Source organism: Oryctolagus cuniculus, chromosome 13 (assembly GCF_051225735.1).
Source record: "Oryctolagus cuniculus isolate XC-2025 breed Fujian yellow rabbit chromosome 13, ASM5122573v1, whole genome shotgun sequence".
NCBI classification, from domain to species: Eukaryota; Metazoa; Chordata; class Mammalia; order Lagomorpha; family Leporidae; genus Oryctolagus; species Oryctolagus cuniculus.
In genome coordinates this window covers 47,588,297-47,610,316 of record NC_142879.1, presented here as the reverse complement: position 1 = coordinate 47,610,316, position 22,020 = coordinate 47,588,297, and positions in this window count along the sequence as shown.

Below are 22,020 nucleotides of genomic sequence, written 5' to 3'. Positions count from 1 at the left end.
GGCCATAGAGAGAGCTGGACTGGAAGAGGAGCAACCATGACTAGTACCCAGCACCCCAACCGGAACTAGAACCCGGGTGCTGGCGCTGCAGACGCAGGCCATGATCATTCTTTTGAATTCCTTTTCATGCATTTCATCGATCTCTTTGTCTTCACATTCTAGTATTTAAGTGTTGTTGTGTTCCTTTGGGGGAGTCATTATCCTCCTTGTTCATACTTCTCATGTTTCTACTTTTATTTTTAGGCATGTGTGGAACCACTTGTTGATTTCTCCCCCAATCCAGTGGCTTTTATATTTGAAATATGCCTCTGTGGCCTAGTAGCGTGTTTGCTTCTTCAGGGGATATGCAGGGGTGTGTGCGGGGTATGTTCAGGGAGTTCCAGTCAGTGCTTGGGGATGGGGCAAGAATCCAGGGTGACACCGGCGTTGGGCATGGCGGAGCTCCTCTATTGTCATCAAGGGGGAAGGTATGATCACATCGGCTGGTGTGATCCCTCCCTCACTTCCTCTGCCCAGGTGATGGATGCCCAGGGCGAGTCCACAGTGGCTGCGCACCCCACCCACACATTCTCAAGAGCTACATAAAGGATCTGTGTGGTCCTCAGTGTGAGCACACAGCCCTCTTCAATGACCCAGCCCAGGCACTCGGGGAACTCTGCACCTGTGATTGCCCAGAGACCCAGCTGTACTGCATGTTGTATCGTGCAGTCACAGAATCCCCACAGTCACAGTGCACAGGGCTCCCACAGTCACAGGGAACAGGTGATCCACTCTCAGTCCCACAAGGCTGCTCCACCCATGGAGAGAGCCAAGGCGTTCCCAGAGCCAGCTGCCTGTCAGTCTTCTGCCTTGGCAGTGTGAGTACCGTCACTCGGGTACAGTTAGGGGAGGGGAACGCCTCACAGCCTTAAGTGGGTGCCCTGCCCTCTGCCAGCCCTCCAGACCCAAAGTCAGTGAGTACCAAGGATTTACCCCTCAGATAAAATCCCCAGTCACATGCAGCGAGCCACAGCCGCCTGTACTTGCCTTGTTAAGACGGCTCTTCCTCCCTGCTGTGTGCCGGGAGCCCTGTGTGGGGGTGGGAAGCAGGCACTCTGCTCTCCGATTATCGATCATCGGTTTAGGTGGGTACCCTGCCCCCTGCTAGTGCTCCAGGCTGGGCTCAAAATCTGTGTGGTCTGCAAGGTTCTCCCTCAGGCAATATCACCAGCAACACAGACGGCTGGAGTCTCCTCTCATTTCTCTTTACGAAGTTGGCATTTCCTCCTGATGGTGATTCTGATACTGGCGGTGGGGGTGGGGGGAACAGAGGAACGCTGCCTGACTTTTGACTGCTGAATATGGCGCGCTACAGGAGTCGGGGGGAGGAGGAAGCAGGGCTACTTTGCTGTTGCAAGCCTGGCGGTGGCTCTACCCCAGTCAGCTCTCCAGGACGAAGTGATTGGGGAATTCTCTCTCAGCTAAAACTGTGAGCGGTGGGGCACGCGTTGTTTCTCCCTGCCTTGTCGTGGTGAGAGGGCAGCTCACAGCCAGCACTGCTGTGCTGTACTGCTGGCCACAGTGGCGTCCCTGTCGTCTCTCCTCTTCTCCCATGGAGTCCTCGTTGTTTTCTCACTTCGCTGAGAATTGCCATCAGTCAGGCCCCCGGAAAGGTGGGCCTGCCTTTGTTCTTTTCATATCCGAGAGCAGCTCAAGTGAGTGTGGCTACAGCCTACTCAGACATCTTGGATCTCTCCTGTTGTTGCTGTTTTTAAAGATTTATTTATTTATTTGAAAGGCAGAGAGAGAGAGAGAGAGAGAGAGAGAGAGAGAGCAAGTATGCTTCTATCTACTGGTTCACTCTCCAAATATCTGCCTGGGGGCCTGGGCCAGGCCAAAGTCAGGAGCCTGGAGCTTCATCCAGGCCTCCCACGTGGGTGCAGGGGCCCAAGAACTTGGGCCATTTTCTGCTGCTTTGTCAGGTGCATTAGCAGCAGAGATTTGAACCGGTGCTCTTATAGAGTGCTGGCATCACAGGTGGATGTTACCTACTGCACCCCAGTGTTGGCCCCTGTGGTGGTGGTTGTTAGAGGAAGAGTTTTGGGTTTCATTTTATGGCCAAAAATGTATCAGAATTATGTTTATATATATTTGTAAAGATTTATTTATTTATTTGAAAGCCAGAGTTACAGAGGCAGAGGCAGAGAGAGAGAGAGGTCTTCCATTCTCTGGTTCATTTCCCAAATGGCCAAAGAGCTGGAGCTGGGCCAATCCAAAGCCAGGAGGCTTTATCTGCTATATCACAGTGCCAGCCTTGGATTTATGCTTGTATTTAATTCAATAGGCAGTAGGAGGATCATCAGAGTGTTTTTTTTTTTTTCTAAGAGAGAGAGAGAGAAAGAGAGAGAATGAGAGAATCTCTGATTCACTGTACTGATTCACTCTCCAAACTCTACAATGACAGGCTGGGCCAGGCCAAAGCTGAAAGCTGAAACTCAACTTCCACATGAGTGGCCGGACTTTTATTTTTATTTTTTTAAAAAGATTTATTTTATTTGAAAGGCAGAGTTACAGAGAGAGGGAGAGACAGAGAGAAAGGGATCTTCCATCTGCTGGTTCACTCCCCAAATAGCCACAAAGGCCAGGGCCAGGCAGGAGCAGACTGAAGCCAGGAACCTGGAACTCCATGCAGGTCTCCCACGTGGATGGCAGGAACTGCAGCACTTGGCCATTTTCTGTTGATTTCCCAAGCACATTAGCAGGGAGCTGGATCAGAAGTAGAGCAGCTGGGACTTGAACTGGCCCTTACATGGGATGCTGGTGTCCAAGGCAGCAGCTTCATCTGTTGTGCCATGCTGAACCCTTAACTACTTTTTCTTTAAAAAAAAAAAAAAAGATTTATTTAGGGGCTGGTGCCATGGCGTAGAAGGTTAAGCCTCTGCCTGCAGTGCTGGCATCCCATGTGGGCACCAGTGCTAGTTCTGGCTACTCCACTTCTGATTGGGCTCCCTGCTAATGCACCTGGGAAAGTAGAAGATGGCCCAACTGCTTGGGCCCCTGCACCCATGTGGGAGATGTGGAAGAAGCTCCTGGTTCCAGGCTGGCACAGATTTCTGTAATCGTTCGAGAGGAAGAATGACAGAGGGTGGGGGAAAAGACAGAGAGAGGGAGAGCACACGCATGAGAGAGGTCATCCATCTGCTGGTTCTTTCCTCCCAAATGCTGCAACAGCCAGGTCTGGGCCAGACTAAAACCTGAATCAGGAATTCCATCCAGGTTCCTGATTTATGGTTTAAAATGTATCAGAATTATGTTTATATATATATATATATTTAATTTGACAGGTAAAGTTATAGACAGTGAGAGAAAGAGACAGAGAGAGAGAGAGAGAAAGAGAGAGAGAGAGAGGTCTTTCTTCCGTTGGTTCACTCCCCAAATGGCTGCTACGGCTGGCGCTGGGCCGATCCGAAGCCAGGAGCCAGGTGCTTCCTCCTGGTCTCCCATGAGGGTGCCAGGGCCCAAGTACTTGGGCCATCCTCCACTGCCCTCCCAGGCCACAGCAGAGAGCTGGGCTGGAAGAGCAACCAGGACTAGAACCGGCGCCCATATGGGATGCCGGCGCCGCAGGTGAAGGATTAACCAAGTGAGCCACAGCGCTGGCCCCTATATATATATTTTAAAGATTTATTTATTTATTTGAAAGCCATGTAGGTGGCAGAGGTTCAAACACTTGGCCGTCTTCTGCTGCTTTCCCAGCCATATTAGCAGGAAGCTAGGTAGGAAATGGAGCAGCCAGGATTTGATATGGGACGACAGCATCACAAGCAGAAAGTTTACCACTGTACCACACCCAGCCCCAGGGTCTTAACCACTTGAGTGTCCCCCCGTGCCTTCCCTGGTCGGCACTGGCAAGAAGCTAGAGTGAGGAGATGGAGCCAGGTGTCAAACTCAGGTACTCTGATGTGGGACATGCGTGTCTTAACTGCTAAATCAAATGTCCACCCCTTTTTTCTCTCTCTCTCTCTTTTTTTTTTTTTTTTTGACAGGCAGAGTGGACAGTGAGAGAGAGAGACAGAGAGACAGACAGAAAGGTCTTCCTTTGCCATTGGTTTACCCTCCAATGGCCGCCGCGGCAGGCGCGCTGCAGCCGGCGCACCGCGCTGATCCGATGGCAGGAGCCAGGTACTTATCCTGGTCTCCCATGGGGTGCAGGGCCCAAGCACTTGGGCCATCCTCCACTGCACTCCCTGGCCACAGCAGAGAGCTGGCCTGGAAGAGGGGCAACCGGGACAGAATCTGGTGCCCCGACCGGGACTAGAACCTGGTGTGCCGGCGCCGCAAGGCAGAGGATTAGCCTAGTGAGCCGTAGCGCCAGCCCTTTTTTCTCTTTTTTTACGAGTACTAGAGTAATAAGACACTAGAAAGCAGTGATAGTGTAAAATTCAGTTGTTAACTTCATTGTTTGTGGTAGTGTTGTTTGTATATTCAGCCATAGCCCCAAACTGCTAACTTTTCCTCCCCATGACTGAGACTGTGAGCTGTTGTGAATGCTAATCTCAGACAGGTGAAGAGAAACTACACAGAGAGGAAGAACTTCTATTTTGTTATAGAAATAAAAATGGTGGGGGCTATGACTGTCAAAGACGGTGGCCTTGAACCCTTCTTGACTAAAAGGGACTACAAGACTCTGTAATATATCATTTTAAGAAAAAAGTCATTTCTTTTCCATTTTGTAAAATGTTCTGGGAGATGTGACTGATGACCTATATTTCAGAAAGCATGAATGATTTCCACATCATGGATGCGATAGCTGTGCCATCAATCAATGCTTGATGTAGTAAAACACTTTTTCTGCCTTGACACAGCCCTGATCCCTAATTATACACAACACAACACAACAATAAAATAAGTTTTTTAAGTTAGCCACCTCCAAGAACTTCACTGACCCCAAGTATTTTTATTTGCTGTTCTGTTCATAGACACTAGTTCATCTTCTCCAAATTAGTTATGCCACCTCATACTCACTTTTGTGGGACAATTGTTGAGTTCTAAAAATATTTGTGTTTCCAGTTCTTTAGATCTTTTTTTTTTATTTGACAGGTAGAGTTAGAGACAGTGTGAGAGAGAGAGAGAGACAGAAAGGTCTTCCTTCCATTGGTTCACCTCCCAAATGGCCACTATGGCCAGCACTGCGCTGATCCGAAGCCAGGAGCCAGGTGCTTCCTCCTGGTCTCCCATGTGGGTGCAGGGGCCCAAGCACTTGGCCCATCCTCCACTGCCTTCCTGGGCCATAGCAGAGAGCTGGACTGGAAGAGGAGCACCCAGGACTAGAACCTAGTACCCATATGGGATGCCGGCGCCGCAGGCAGAGGATTAACCAAGTGAGCCACAGCGCCGGCCCCTCCAGTTCTTAAGATCTTAGGGTGTATTTTTGTGATGGCTCCTGGCACCGTGCTTTCCTGCTGGTGGATCCTCTCCCAATGTCTCTCTGTTTGGAGGCTTTGGCTGCTGGTGACTGCTCACAGCTCTGCCCTCTTTTGGCCTGTTCTGGAGGAAGCTGGCGGTTCCAGGTCCCCTCCTTCCAGACAGATCCATTCAAGTGTTCTGATGTCTCAGGGGAGAGCATGCTGAGTGGTACTCTACTGCCAGTAGCTCCTGTGTGTTCAGTTGGCCTCTCTGTTTTGGAAGCTAGAGTTGTGCTCCACACTGCTGAGATTATCTTAGAAATGGCTGATGACATGGAGGGGAGAGAGTGTGTGATGAGAGCACATCACTGCTATGGAGAAGAATGGTCCAGCCTCTCCGACTCCCACTGTGACCCAGGAAAGTCAGAAACCCTCCCTCCTGGCCTCTGTCATCCGGTGGCTCTTGTCTTGTTTTTCCCACCCCACAAGCAATACTTTCCCAACTTGTTAGGCTTCCTTGGAGATAAATGGTCATGCTGGTTATGTGTTAGGATGGAAGTGTCCATCTTAAATATAGTAGACAAGAGCAGAAGACAAAACGTATCCTTAAAATTCTGGGCACTGGAGCAGAATTTGGAACAAATTCAGAAATATGATTATACCCAAGATAACAAAAAGAGGGTGCTGTGCTCAGAGCACTGAGCCCGGGAGCTAGGAAGGGAGTGTTTTTTGTGAACTGGGTCACAGGAATACTTAGGTGGGAAGTTCCTTTAGTGAGACATCTAGTAGGCTACTTTAAACATTTTGAAAATTTCAAATAATTATAGATGCACCAGAAATTACAAAAGTAGAGTTTTGTGTTCCTTTAGCTCATATAACTGTAGTATAATCTCCAAAGTTGGAAATAGCTATCATAGGTGACTTTTTTCTTCTATTTTTTTTTTATCACAATGAACTTCACATAAATTTTGCCATCTTAATTTTTGAATGTGCCTTTCAGTAGTAGTGGTATGTAGCCACCACCATCATCCATCTCCAGAAACTCTGTGCCCAGTGAACAGTAACTCTCTGTTTCTTCCTTCTTCCAGCCTCTGGTGACTACCATTCTACTTTATGCCTCTATGGATTTGATTGTTCCATGTGCCTTTTTGTGGCTGGCTTACTTTACTTTGCGTAATGCTTTCAAGTTTCATTCATGTTGTAGTGTCTGTCAAAATTTCCTTCCAGGGGGCCAGTGCTATAACATAGCTGGTAAAGCCACCTTCTGCAGTGCTGGGATCCCATATGGGCACCAGCTCAAGTCCTGGCTGCTCCACTTCTGATCCAGCTCTCTGCTATGGCCTGGGAAAGCAATGGAAGATGGCCCAAGTACTTGGACCCCTGCACCTACGTGGGAGACCTGGAAGAAGCTCCTGGCTCCTGGCTTCAGCTCCAGCTGTTGTGGCCATCTGGGGAGTGAAACAGCAGATGGAAGACCTCTCTCTCTCTGCCCCTCTGTAACTCTGCCTTCCAAAAAAAAAAAATTAAAAAATTTTTTTCTTCCTGGGCAGATGTTTGACCATACCATTCAATCCCCCATCTGAGACACCAGCATCCCATATTGGAGTGCCTGGGTTCAAGTCCGTCCAGGAGCCCAGAACTCCATCTGGGTCTCTCACATGAGTGACAGCGACCCAAGTCCTTGAGCCATCCAGGGTGTAAATTAGCAGGAAGTCGGATTTGGAAGCAGAGCTGGGGCTTGAATTCAGGCTCTCTGACGTGGGATGTGGGCGTCCTGAGGGCACGTTAACCTCTGTGCCAAATGCCCACCTTCAATTCAGCTCCCTTTTCTTTCATGAGGCTGGAAAAATAGAATCAAATTGTAATAGTGTTTAGTGTATTTGAATAACTAGGAAGAAATCATCCCGTCTGGGGTTGTTTATTAACACTGGCAACTGTTGATTTCCATTTTGGAGATGATCTTAAACTTAAACTTCAAAAAGGAGGTGAAGGTTTTCTCATAATTCAAAAGGGAATAGAAGAACTCTAAGAAAGCGAGATTGTTGACACATTCCAGTCTCGAAACCATCGCTGCCTTCACAGTCATTTAAATTTTAATAATCATGTCAAAAATTAAAAAGCACAACGTGAGAAGGAAACTAACCTCTTTCTCTTTTTGAGAGTGGTTACTGCGTCTTGGATACTGTGCTTCAGCAGCACGCTCAGTTCATTTTAGGATAGCGTTCCAGGATGGACATGACTAGAGATAGGGAAGTTGGGAAATAGAGAATTGACGCTGTGGCCGCAGGGCACAGTATAGGGCAGAACTGGGATTCACCCCTGGCTGACACTTCCAAGCCCACATTCTTTATGTCTCCTTATTGTGCCTCCTATGGGGGACACCAGAGAGAGAATCTCATAGGTGTATCTGGATTATTTTTACAGGCTATCAAAAGTACAATTTAAAAATGAAATTGAATGTTTGCATCTAAAAATGCCACAGCAGGGATCTCTAACCCAGGAGATGGAATTATCTGATGAACCATGAACTGGAGAAAGCAGAGTGGATTCACTTTGAAAACCATTATCTGCTTAATCACGTTAGTTGAGCGGCCGCCCCAGCAGACCCAGAGCTGTGCAGAGTGGGTGACCTGTAGAACAAAGGCTCCTGCTCTGAGGAGTTTCTTATCTTTTTCTAAAAGATTTATTTAGTTATTTGAAAGGCAGAGAGAGAGAGAGAGACAGACAGACAGATAGGTAGACAGACATGGAGGGGGGGAGGGGAAGAGACAGAGAAAAAGAGAAAGATATCTTCCATTCACTGGTTCACTCCTCAAATGGCCACAATGACCAGGGCTGGTCCAGGCCAAGGCCAGGAACCTGGAGCTTCATCCATGTCTCCCACATGGGTGGCAGGGGCCCAAGCACTTGGGCATCCTTCATTACCTTGTCAGCACATTAGCAGGGAGCTAGATCAGAAGTGGAACAGCGGGCCGGCGCCGCGGCTCAATAGGCTAATCCTCCGCCTAGCGGCGCCGGCACACCGGGTTCTAGTCCCGGTCGGGGCGCCGGATTCTGTCCCGGTTGCCCCTCTTCCAGGCCAGCCCTCTGCTGTGGCCAGGGAGTGCAGTGGAGGATGGCCCAGGTGCTTGGGCCCTGCACCCCATGGGAGACCAGGAAAAGCACCTGGCTCCTGGCTCCTGCCATCGGATCAGCGCGGTGCGCCGGCCGCAGCGCGCCGGCCGCGGCGGCCATTGGAGGGTGAACCAACGGCAAAGGAAGACCTTTCTCTCTGTCTCTCTCTCTCACTGTCCACTCTGCCTGTCAAAAAAATAAATAAAAAAAAAAAAAAAAAAAAAAGAAGTGGAACAGCTGGGACTCGAACCAGCACCCATATGGGATACTGGTACTGCAAGCGGAGGTTTACCTACTATGCCACAGCACTGGCCCCCAAATTATTCTCTTTTTAAAAAATATTTACTTATCTGAAAAGGAGAGTGACAGTGAGTGAGGGAGAGATGGAGAGCAAGAGGTCTTCTATCTGCTGGTTCACTCCCTCAAACAGCTAGAACAGCCAGGCTTGGGCCAGGATCCAGGAACCCCATCCTGGTATCCCATATGGGCAGCAGGGGACCAAGTGCTTCAGCCATCATCTTCAGCCTCCCAGGATGTACACTAGAAGGAAGCTGGATCAGAAGAGGAGTCGCTGGCATTTGAACTGGCACTCTGATATGGTATGCCAGCTTAACCTGCTGTGCCACAATGCTGGCTCCTGAATTATTCTTGAGGATATAAAAAATGAGTATGAAACAAAACTGGTTTTAAATGATTAAACTTTTTGAAAGTATCTTTCAAGGTTGGATATATCACAGTCTGAATAGTATGAACTTCAAAATAAGGTAATAGTACAAAAGGTTCTCAAAAAATTCATGAAAAATTATATAATGAAAAACTATGTGTAGATTTCAAGAATTTTTTTTAAAAAATTTATGTTTAAGTTTATTTATTTATTTGAGAGGGAGAAGGGCAGTGAAAGAGAGAACTTTCCTGTCCGCTAGTTCACTCTCCAGATGTCCACAACAGCCAAGGCTGGCCTGGGCCAAAGCCAGGCGCCAGGAATTCTGTTCACTTCTCCCAGGTGGGTTGCAGGACCCACATATTTTTGAGCCATCACCTGCTGACTATCAGGTGATGCATTAGCAAGAAGCTGGAATCAGAATTGGAGCAGAGACTTGAGCCCAGGCAGCCTACACGGTAGCTTAACCACTGCACCAAATGCCAGCCCCAACTTTGTACCCTATGATCATCATCCACCCATCTCCCCCAGTTCCTCTCTTGTCGCTCCCCCTCTTCGTGGAGGAACGACATTAAACCCTGCCTAGGTTTCTTATCCGAGTCACGGCACCATTATGTCGCTCCCCCTCTTCATGGAGGAACGACACAGGACCCTGCGCTGTTCTTTTGTCTGCTCGGCCCTCCCCGGGTTTGCTGCTGGTTCTTCCCGGGTTGGCTACCGTCCCTTCCACCTCCGTGGAAGGGCGGTTCCCCCTGCCACATTCCCCACTTGCGCGGGGGAGTGGCACACCGCCGGCCGGCTCTCTCGGGGGCTTCACAGGTGTTCCTCTTAGATGTTCCTGGTGCATGTTGTCTCTCTCCTCCTTTATAGTCCTCTTCCACCAATCCCAACTCTGCTACCCACACGCCGAGTACGCTGCTCTCCTCCAATCAGGAGCAGGTCCTGCTGTTTATTGGTTGAACTGGAGGCAGCTGTGTAGAAGTTGTTACTCCCTTCTCAGCGCCATATTGTGGGAAAGCAGATGCACAGAATAAGTCTTAATTCCAGTAACAGTCTAGTCCGAGTTGCTCCCCACACTCTCTGCTTCTCTGAGTTCAGCTTTTATAGATTCCACATGCATTCAACTCTCTGCTTCTGTGAATTTGTCCCCATGTAAGTGAGATCAAGTAGTATTTGTCTTTCTGTGCCTGATTGATTTCACTTAACACAATGTCCTCCAGGTTCATCCATATTTTACCAAGTGACAGCATTTCCTTCTCCTTTTGGCTCAATAGTATGCATTGTGTATACTCCACATTTTCTTGATTCATCCATTGATGGACACTTTGGTTCATTCTGTATCTTGGCTATTTTGTACTCATAGGAGTGCAGATATCTCTCTCTCTCTCTCTCTCTCTCTCTCTCTCTCTCTTTGACAGGCAGAGTGGGCAGTGAGAGAGAGAAAGACAGACAGAAAGGTCTTCCTTTTCCGTTGATTCACCCTCCAATGGCCGCTGGGGCCGGCATGCTGCGGCTGGCGCTGCGCTGATCCAAAGCCAGGAGTCAGGTGCTTCTCCTGGTCTCCCATGTGGGTGCAGGGCCCAAGCACTTGGACCATCCTCCACTGCACTTCCGGGCCACAGCAGAGAGCTGGACTGGAGGAGAAGCAACTGGGACAGAATCTGGCGCCCCAACCGGGACTAGAACCCAGTGTGCTGGTGCCGCAGGCTTGACATACTGATGGATATATATACCCGGGAGTGGGATTGGTGTGTCATATGGTAGTTCTATGTTTAGTTGTTGGGGAACATTCATACTGTTTTCCTTAGCAGCTGCAGCAATTTGCTTTCACTCCAATGGTGTGCAGGGGTTCCCTTTCCTGCACTCTTGACAACACTTACTGTCTTTCATCTTTTTGATGATAGCTATCCTAACAGATAGGAGGTGACATTTTATTGTGGTTTTAGTTTGCATTTCCCTGATGATGAGTGATGTTTAACATACCGTTGGCAGAGAGCTAGAGAGGAAGAGACAGAGAGAAATAGCTCCCATCCACTGATTCACTTCCCAAACGGACACAACAACCAGGCCTGGGCCAAGCTGAAGTCAGGAGCCAGGAATTCCATCCAGGTCTCCCACAAGGGTGGCAAGGATCCACCTGCTTGAGCCATCACTGCTGCCTCCAACGGTCTGCATTGCTGGGGAGCTGGAATCAGTCACTCTGACTTGGGAAGGGGGTAACTTAACCAGTATCTTAACTGCTGGGCCAAATGCCTACTCTGCAGGTCTTCTCTTGAGAAATGTCCATTCAGGTCTTTTGCCATTTTCAAATTGGGTTGTTGATTTTCTTGTTGTTGAGTTACTTGTGTTCATTACATGTTTTGGGTATTAACCCTTTACCAGATGCAAGGCTTACACGTGTTTTCTTTCATCCCATAGGTGATCTCTTCACACTGTTGATTGTTGTCTTTGTTGTGCAGCTTTGTAGTTTGATGAAATCCCATTTGCCTATTTTTGCTTTTGCTGTCTGTGCTATTTGGGAGGTCCAATCCAAAAAAGTCATTGTCTAAAAGACCCATGTCCTGGAGCGTTTCCTATGTTTTCTTCTAGTAGTTTCAGATCCAATAGCAGGGTATGATCAACTTTAAGATTTTAAAATTATAGGATGGCAATTTGTAGTTAGAACTTGCTGGCTTTGCTGGTGATACTTGGGAGAACTGTTCACCACCATTAAATAAATGGAGTTATCATTATGAGAAGAAGCTCCACTGCAGACTCACATGTGAAATATGGAGTGGTGGGGCCGGCGCCTGGCTCACTTGGCTAATCCTCCGCCTGCGGCACCGGCATCCCATGTGGGCACTGGGTTCTAGTCCCGGTTGCCCTTCTTGCAGTCCGGCTCTCTGCTGTGGCCTGGGAGGGCAGTGGAGGATGGCCCAAGTGCTTGGGCCCCTGCAGTCGCATGGGAGACCAGGAGGAAGCACCTGGCTCCTGGCTTCAGATTGGCGAAGCTCCGGCCATAGCGGCCATTTGGGGGATGAACCAACGGAAGGAAGACCTTTCTCTCTCTCTCTCTCTCTCTCTCTCTCTCACTGTCTATAACTCTACCTGTCAAAAAAAAAAAAAAAAAAAAAGAGCCTACTTAGTGGTGGGTACTGTAGTACATGGGGCTAAGTCGCCTCATAGGACAGCTACATCCCATATCAGAGTCCTGATTAAGTCCTGGGTATGCACTTCCAATCCATCATTCCTTCTCAGGCATCCTGGGAGGCAGTGGTTGATGGCTCAGTGGTTGAGTCACTTGCCACCCATATGGAGACCCAGGTGGATGGGCTCCTGGCTTCAGCCTGGAATTTGGGAAATGAACCAGCAAATGGAACATCTCTCTCCCTCCCTCCCTCCGTTCCTCCTTCCCTCCCTCCCTTTCTTTCTTTCTCTCTCCTCCTCCCTTTTAAGTGGATGAAAATAAATAAACATTTTTTACAAAGAGTCTATCTAAAAATACTTCCAGTGACTAATTCTGGGAGTCTCAAAAGTGATTTTCCTTTTTTCCATATATGACTTCTGATCTTTCTGTAAATAGCATGAATTAGCAATAACAAAGAAGCACCTGAACAACCCTCTTCTCACTGCACCCAATAACCTTGTGTGTGCATCTGCGTGCATGCATGTGCCCATGTGTGGGGGCAGTTACTGTACTGGAGAAATCATTTTCCATTCTTCGTTCTTTCCTCCCTTCCTCCTTTTTTTCTTTAGAATAAGTACATAAGGGATTATTAACATCTTAACAAATTTTTGAAAACTTCAAAGAATGCGTTATTTTATACTTTTAGAAAATGCATGCAAGATACAAATGTTCAGTTTGAAGAAACGTGAGCTAAGAAATGCTTTTCTTGGACTTGCATTTTTGCACATGCATATGTGAGATACATGCAAAGGGGACATTCATGAGTAAATTACCGATTAGTTGTTGCGAGAGAACTGAAGAACACGAAGGCAGAAATTAGGATCTAATTATCTGTCTATATTATTGTCATTCAAGACACGAAATTGCCGAGTTTTATAATTGTGGGGAAATCTATTCCATCTGTGCCAATTCCCTAACTGGGTTGAGATTTTTATGAAAGTCCTGAATGGGGTGGTTTATTGCATTTTTTAGGAAGTGCTCTGCCTGTACTTTGCATATCATCAGTGGTGTCTTAGGCTCATGCACGCCCTGGGTGCAGGACCCAAACGACAAGGCAACACAGAGTGTGTGGGTAGTCACTCATTCTGCTGCACACAGAAACACTCAGAGTAAAAGTAGAATACTTCATTGAAAATATAAGCGCCATTTAGACTACAACTAACGACTGCTATAGGCCTGTTTCTAAGGATTTCCCCAGCTCTTCAGATTGCCCCAGGCCACCTTCTGCCCTGGCTCTGTGCCTCAGGACATCCTCATTGGGGGAGTCCTCAGAGCACCTTCACTAAATGCCTCATTAACGACTCATTAACTGGCTACTCAGCACAGTCCCTGTCTCCCGATGCTCTGGTCCCTTCATGTCCCTCGTGTCTGGGTTAGCCCTGTATCTGCACACAGTAGGCACCCGTGCTTTCCCGAGCATGCTTTGTCCTTAAGGTAGAGCTTCTCCTCCCACTTTTTCCTCTCCCTCCCAACAGCCAGCACCATTCCCCACCTGTCTCCTACCTTCTACAGAGCCCACTCCCTCTGGGTGAATAACACAGTGAGTTCTCATTTCTTAAAGGAGCCATTATTTTGAAACAGCATCAAGTGCAAGTTCAAGGAAATGGAATCATTAAGTGAAACCTGGTTGTCAAACCCAACTTTTCCTAGGTCCTTTGGGTACGAGTGTATAAACAGAAACTCCATAATAAGCGATCATTTGAAATCCAGCTTCAAGCGATGGTCTGTGTGAATGATGGTCCTGTCGCTCCCCCTCTTCGTGGAGGAACGACACAGGACCCTGCGCTGTTCTTTCTTCTGCTGCTCGGCCCTCCCCGGGTTTGCTGCTGGTTCTTCCCGGGTTGGCTACTATCCCTTCCACCTCCGTGGAAGGGCAGTTCCCCCTGGCCGCATTCCCCACTTCCACAGGGGAGCGGCACACCGCCGGCCGGCTCTCTTCGGGGGCTGCACAGGTGTTCCCTCAGATGTTCCCCATAGATGTTCCTGGTGCATGCCGTCTCTCTCCTCCCTTATAGTCCTCTTCTGCCAATCCCAACTCGGCTGCCCACACGCCGAGTACGCTGCTCTCCTCCAATCAGGAGTAGGTCCTACAGTTTATTGGTTGAACTGGAGGCAGCTGGGTAGAAGCTGTTTTCTCCTCCCCCAGCGCCATACTGTAGGAGAGCAGATGCATAGAATAAGTCTTAATTCCAGTAACTCAGTCCAGTCCGAGCTGCTCCCCACAGAGGAGAGCAGATGCATAGAATAAGTCTCAACTCCAGCAACTCAGTCCAGTCCGGATTGCTCCCCACAGATCCCCCTTTCTTTTTATTTTTGGCGTTGATACGCGCCTGTCTTCGGTGTCCCGCGGCACACACTCTGCTCCACTTGCTAGAGTCGCCACAGGCTCTTACAAGTCCTATCAATCAGGAAAACCGAATCCGGGTCCTCTCTTCGCCATGTTGTGAGGAGGTTTTTAGGCGCTGATGCGTGCCTGTATTCGGTGCCCTGCAGCGCATGCTCTGCTCTGCCTGCAGGGGCTTACAAAACCTAACAATCAGGCAAACCGAATCCAAGCCTTCTCATTGCCGTATTGTGGGGGAGACTTATTAGTGTTGGTTCGTGCCTATCTTCGGTGACCTGCAGCTCATACTCTGGTCGAGCTGCCTGTCGGTGCTTACCGCCCTAATCAGGCAGACCGAATCCAAGCCTCCTAATTGTATTGTATTGTGGGGAAGCCTTACTGATGTTAATTCGTGCCTGTCTTCGGTGACCTGCGGCGCATAAGCTGCTAGCTGCCCGCAGGTGCTCATCGCCTCACTTGATTAGGCAGACCGAATCCAAGCTCTCACATTGCAGTGTTGTAGGGAGGCCTTTTTATTTCTCTATTTCTCTATCTCCGGGCATTCCTATTTCTCCCATTTTACTTCTATCTTCCAGCATTCCTATTTCTCTCACTTTACTTCTAAAACTTCTGTTTCTCTTATCCCTGCGGCTTTCCAGCGCCCGCCCCGAGACTGCTTCTCGGCGGCTTCCCGGCTCTGAGCCGCTTCAGCCCGCGCTTCTCCGATCTGCGCGGCTTCCCGGCTTTGCGCGGCTTCCCGGCGCCTCGCCCCGCGGCAGCTTCACGGCTCTGCGCGCACGCTCCGCGGTCTCCACGCACTTCGCGCCCGCACCACGGCCTCGCGCCAGCCCCGGCGTTCCCCATCTATTCACACCCCGTGCTCTCTCTGCACGCGGCGGCTTCCGCGAATGTTTCCGCCACCACCGGCATTCAGTCCAAGTTCCCCGGACTAACCTGGCGAATTCCAACCTGGCGGCCCACGTCTCTGCCTCTGGTTCCAGATCTTCGCCTCTTGCTCCCCGGGGTGACTTGAAGAATTCCAAGGTGGCTTATGTCTCCACCTCGGCCTGCACTCGCGGCTTCATCCTCCCTAACATTTTTCTCCACCCGGTATGTTTCCTTAAGTTTTCTTCCAACAATATTCCTCTCATTTCTCCTGGCTACTCCCCACAGTCCGCATCTGAGTCCAAGCCTCCTCCAGGTTTCACTTTCGCTTTCAATCTCCTAGCTTCCCCGCCATAGTCCGCATCCGAGTCTATGAAAGCTTTCACTTTCGCTTTCAATCCTAACTTCTTTCCCACAGTCCGTATCCAAGTCTATGCCTAGGCTTTCAATAGCTTCTTCCGGCACTTTTCTCATCCGGCTTTCCCCTAGGCTCTTTGCTAGTCTCTCTCTCCGGTATTTTCCTGCTTCTTCCCGTTTCTTCCTTCCTAAGTTTCCTATCCGTCCTAGGTTTCCTATCCGAGCTAGGTTTCCTATCCGAGTCACGGCACCATTATGTCGCTCCCCCTCTTCGTGGAGGAGCAACACTAAACCCTGCCTAGGCTTCATATCCGAGTCACGGCACCATTATGTCGCTCCCCGTCTTCGTGGAGGAGCAACACAGGACCCTGCGCTGTTCTTTCGTCTGCTGCTCGGCCCTCCCCGGGTTTGCTGCTGGTTCTTCCCGGGTTGGCTACTATCCCTTCCACCTCCGTGGAAGGGCAGTTCCCCCTGGCCGCATTCCCCACTTCCACAGGGGAGCGGCACACCGCCGGCCGGCTCTCTTCGGGGGCTGCACAGGTGTTCCCTCAGATGTTCCCCATAGATGTTCCTGGTGCATGCCGTCTCTCTCCTCCCTTATAGTCCTCTTCTGCCAATCCCAACTCGGCTGCCCACACGCCGAGTACGCTGCTCTCCTCCAATCAGGAGTAGGTCCTACAGTTTATTGGTTGAACTGGAGGCAGCTGGGTAGAAGCTGTTTTCTCCTCCCCCAGCGCCATACTGTAGGAGAGCAGATGCATAGAATAAGTCTTAATTCCAGTAACTCAGTCCAGTCCGAGCTGCTCCCCACAGAGGAGAGCAGATGCATAGAATAAGTCTCAACTCCAGCAACTCAGTCCAGTCCGGATTGCTCCCCACAGGTCCTACATTGGGATAGGCTGAGATGAGATGAGATAAAGTGTGGAAGGAGTCTAACATGGCGCCTAGCGCCCCGGAAGCCCTCCAGTAGGAATTCAATGCCTATTGTCAGGGAGGTCCAGCTACTATGTTGGTGGCAGTTGCTGTGTTTAGCTCAGCTGGGTAAAGAATCACTAAGAACTTAATGAGCTTCGTTTCCTCCAGTGCCATGGGCTGTGTCAACACAAGGCTAAACATTGTGACAATTTTTGACTGAATTGAGTTAACTGACTGAATGTTTTGAAGTATTGACACAGCAGCTCAAAGAGTGAGAACTGCCGTGAAGCCAGCTATTTGGGATGGAGAAAAGTGGCAAGTTTTCCAAAAAGAAAGCTCGAAAAATCTAAGAAGCCACTGGAAGGTGCGAGTAACCAGGGGCCGTTGGACGCGCTCGCGGAAGGACCTGGCTCATGGGGAAAGGGAAATCTGAAGCTGTCCCTAAGCCGTGTCCCCCTTCCACAAACAGAGCTTCCCTAACTGACGCTGAAGAAACAGGAGTGAAAAATGGAGACGGCACCAATTCTGAGGAAAAAGTGGGCGATGCTGTGTGCCTTCCTCCCTGGTGCCGCTTTCTGCCTCCAGTGCCTCCCTCTGCTCATTCTGAGTACGAGCAGGGGCTGTCCAGCGCTTCGTGCCCCAAAACGGCCTGGGTGTTGGACATCTTTGCAAAGGAAAGTTGGGGCGAGAATTGCACTAATTGGGAAAACCTTGCTCATCAGTTTAATTTTCATAAAGAGTAAATAAATTTTATTTTACATTACTGATCAGGTAGATAAACATGTCATTACCTGTGCTGTATGTGATGTATTACTGTCGCTCCCCCTCTTCACGGAGGAACGACACAGGACCCTGCGTTGTTCTTTCGTCTGCTCGGCCCTCCCCGGGTTTGCTGCTGGTTCTTCCCGGGTTGGCTGCCATCCCTTCCACCTCCGTGGAAGGGCGGTTCCCCCTGCCACATTCCCCACTTGCGCGGGGGAGCGGCACACCGCCGGCCGGCTCTCTCGGGGGCTGCACAGGTGTTCCCTCAGATGTTCCCGGTGCATGTTGTCTCTCTCCTCCTTTATAGTCCTCTTTCACCAATCCCAACTCTGCTACCCACACGCCGAGTACGCTGCTCTCCTGCAATCAGGAGCAGGATCAGCTCCTGCAGGTCATCACCCAAGCTAGCGAGAGGCAGCTGCATAGAAGTTGTTACTCCCTTCTCAGCGCCATATTGTGGGAAAGCAGATGCATAGAATAAGTCTTAATTCCAGTAACTTAGTCTAGTCCGAGTTGCTCCCCACAATTACATAATAAATCATATAGTTATATTGTCTGATGTATATACAACGTACATAGCATTATATATTTTATATACAGCATTATCTCTTAGGTGTACAGAGATAATATTGTATTATGCAGACAATACTATATACTACATATGATATAGTAATTATGTTATTTAATAATAAATGTATAATATATATAACACCTATTATATAGAGTTCACATATTATATACAAGAAAATATCTATTACCTATATACTATGGGTTTATATGTAGTATACTGTAGATGTTGAAGAAAGCAGAGAGAGAGAGAAAGGAGTAATTTTAAACCTACAATGTACTTATTCACACAGGTAACTCTATGTGAGCACAGACACACTGGGGGTTGATTGGCAGGTCATTTTTCTTTCTTTTTTTTTTTGTGAAGATTTATTTATTTATTTGAAAGTCATATTACACAGAGAGAGGTAGAGACAGAGAGCGGTCTTCCATCCGCTGTTCACTCCCCAGATGGCTGCAACTGCCGGAGCTGCGCCGATCTGAAGCGGGAGCCAAGAGCTTCTTCCAGGTCTCCCACGTGGGTGCAGGGGCCCAAGGACTTGGGCCATCTTCTACTGCTTTCCCAGGCCAGAGCAGAGAGCTGGATCAGAAGAGCAGCAGCCAGGTCAGAAGTGGAGCAGCCGGGTCTCGAACCAGTGCCCATATGGAATGCCGGTGCTCCCGGCCAGGGCATTAACCCACTGCGCCACAGCGCCAGCCCCAAGGCAGGTCATTTCTGAAGGTTTCTGACAGAAGCATCAGGGACAAAGTGTGTGCTCTCCTGGCTCCCATTGGGGAGCGAGTGAAACCCAGCTGCAGGTCAGTCTCCATCCACACAGTGCCACTCGTCTGAGGCTCTCCTTCTCACAGACGGGCCCCCTTCAGCAATGGCCAGCTTAGTTGACAAAATTGCAACCTCAACCAAAGGCCTCAGATGGCTTTCCGAAGCTGATGTAACTAGGTTTGGCATTTCCAAGCCACGAAAGACCACAGCTAGCCGGCATTCCTCATTAGAGAGGCCAGACTTGTAAGAGGGGGTCAGTCCCAGTAAGACTGCAAAGGGGCTTGGACGCCTGTCGTCAAACACCTTGGGAAAGCAACCACTCTGACTGTTTCTTGTTCTTTTTCTATGTTGCATGAGTGAGAAAGACCCAGTCACTCTGTGTGGATGGACGTGAGCCTCAGTCCAGCACCATCTGCCCCCCTTTGTGGCCTTTATTCCTACTGAGTTTGCTGCACACCACTCACGTCAAAGAAAACCTGAGGATATAGGTCTTTTTTTTTTTTTGTCACAATATTTTACAGTATTTACAAAGAACCTAGAGGGCATGCATGAAACAATACATGCAGCCCAGCTAAAATTAACTCCTGCTGGCTAGGATGGCTGTAAATGCCAAGCCCCGGGATTTTAAAGACTCGCAGTAGCTCATACATAGCTTGTGCATTTATAAGCATTATTGAGTTGGAAGATAATGACAGTCACATGTTGAGAATAGGATATGACATCTTAATGTATGTTCTTCCTCTCTGTGAGTCTCAAGAGTCCAATTAGTGAAACTTAAGAATGCAGCAACTTTAGCGCATGACTACAGAACCAGTGGGAATAATTAATATTAAAAACTTTAGTCTATTTACAGGCCTTACAAAACACAGAATAATTGGGAGGGGGGACATGCTTGACAAAGACACTTAACTGTATGATTTCACTTTGAATTTTGTTTTTAAAAATGTATGTTTTCCTACTTTAAAATGCCTGCCATGTTATATTGTCAAATGTTAATTTTATTTCTGTGTCTTGATATAATGAGATAAATGTCAAATCCAGTAGAAGTGTATATATTAGGCTGAAGAATCTGGTTTTATTAGTTAGGATGTTTTTGCTACAAGGAAAAGGAATTCCAAATCGGATGATCTTAAACAATGAGATGGCTCATGTAACGGGAGGCATGGTGGGACTTTAGGGTTAGCTTAGCCGGATGGGTCTGGCTTTGGGGACTTTGCATCAGCTCTACTCTGTTTTGGTCTTGGTTTAATTCTCGGGCTGCTTCCCTATACTGCTCCTGGAGCTACACCTTTGAGGGAACTTCAAAGAGCTCATGGAAAATGGAGTTAAAGATAGGTTAATTTTGGTGTAAATAATTTCAAAACCCATGCAGATGTGGGAGTCTTCAAAAAGTTCATGGAAAATGTGCATTATGAAAAAAACTCATGTATGGATTTTAAAATATTTTGCATCAAAATAGCCAACAGAGCTGATGTGGTGGTGCAGTGTAAGCCACTGCCTGTGTTGCTGGTAAACCAACGTGAGCACGGGTTCAAGTCTTGGCTACTCTGCTTACTATCCAGCTCCCAGCTAATGTGCCTGGGAAAGCAGCTGAAAATGACCAAGGACCTGGACCCCTACCATCCATGTGGGAAACCTGTGTGAAATTCCAGGCTCCTGGCTTCAGCTTGGCCCAGGCACGACTGTCATGGCCATTTGGTGAGCAGATGAAAGGTCAGTGTCTCTCTCTTTCTCTGTCTTTCCTTCTCATTGTAACTCTGTCTTTCAAATAAAATATATCATTTTTGACAATGTATTTATTTATTCAAAAGACAGAGTTATAGAGAGGCAGGGAGAGAGAGGTAGGTCTTCCATCTGCTGGTTCACTCACCAATTGGCCGCAACGGCTGGAGCTGCACTCATCCGAAGCCAGGAGCCAGGAGCTTCTTCCGGGTCTCCCACATGGGTGCAGGGGCCCAAGGACTTGGGCCATCCTCCACTGCTTTCCCAGGCCACAGCAGAGAGCTGGATCGGAAGTGGGCAGCTGGGCTTTACCTGCTATACCACGGCACTGGCCCCCAAATAAAATAAATCTTTTAAAAAACCTTATCCTTTCATTTCATTTTTCCCTCAACTTTTTGTTATATTCTCATATAATAATGAAGTACAAAAGGTATACATCAACTGGGAGTATATTCTGTTTTTTAAAAAAAGGAATTAAAAAAAATGAGGGGGAGGGGGGGACTGGAGGGATGAAGAACGAGTGACACAGGAAGGAAGAATGAACCACACAGCTGTTCTTAGAGAGATGGCAGCTGTGTGCCTTAGGGAGTCTGGGCTGGGCAGAGCACCCAGCTTGGCACTGCAGTGCAATGTTCCTTCTCCACCCAGGCTCTCACGTCTTCCTGCTCCTCCATCCTGCACGTGTGGGCCTGTGTTCTCAGGCTTGTTCCTTCTTGGTCTCAGGATGGCCGCCGAGCCTCTAGGACTCACATTGAGGTGTCTCCTCGTGTCAGGAGAAAGATGGGACTTCCTGGAGCCACAGCCTGCAGACTTCTGGCCGTGGGCTGTCAGCAGGCAAGGTCACCTGATTCCTGAGGCACACACGTCCAGCTGCCACCAGGGCCAGCGTCCCTGCTCCCTTATCCACAGAAGCTTCATTTGTTTTCCAGAGGAGCAATATGTTCGTTAAAAAGTGCATCTCTCCAGGCTAGACTTAAGATTTAGCAAAAATCAGGATATTCGTCATGGGACATACTATCTTGTTTTTGTTTTTTTAATATTAAGCAGTTGTTGTTGATCTGAAATTCACATTTAACTGAAGTCTCAGCTTTTTATTTGGCAACATCTCCCCCAGGCTTCCTGGAAGTTAGCATGGCTATGAAAGAGACAGTCTGCTAGCTGGTGCTTCTAGAAAAGTCTGTTAAAAAAAGAGAGACTAAACTTGTAAGGCACATTCCTTTTGCACTTTGCCCTTCCACCTTCCTCCTGCCTGGAATTTGGACAGAATACTTAGTGCCGTCTTGCAATTGGGAGGTAGAATTCAGACTTTGAGGAATGCAGACAGACAAGGGATGAGAAGCCAAGCTCCCTGAGCAGCCCCGAATCGCCTACTCCCAGATTCCTTGTTATAGAAAAACAAAC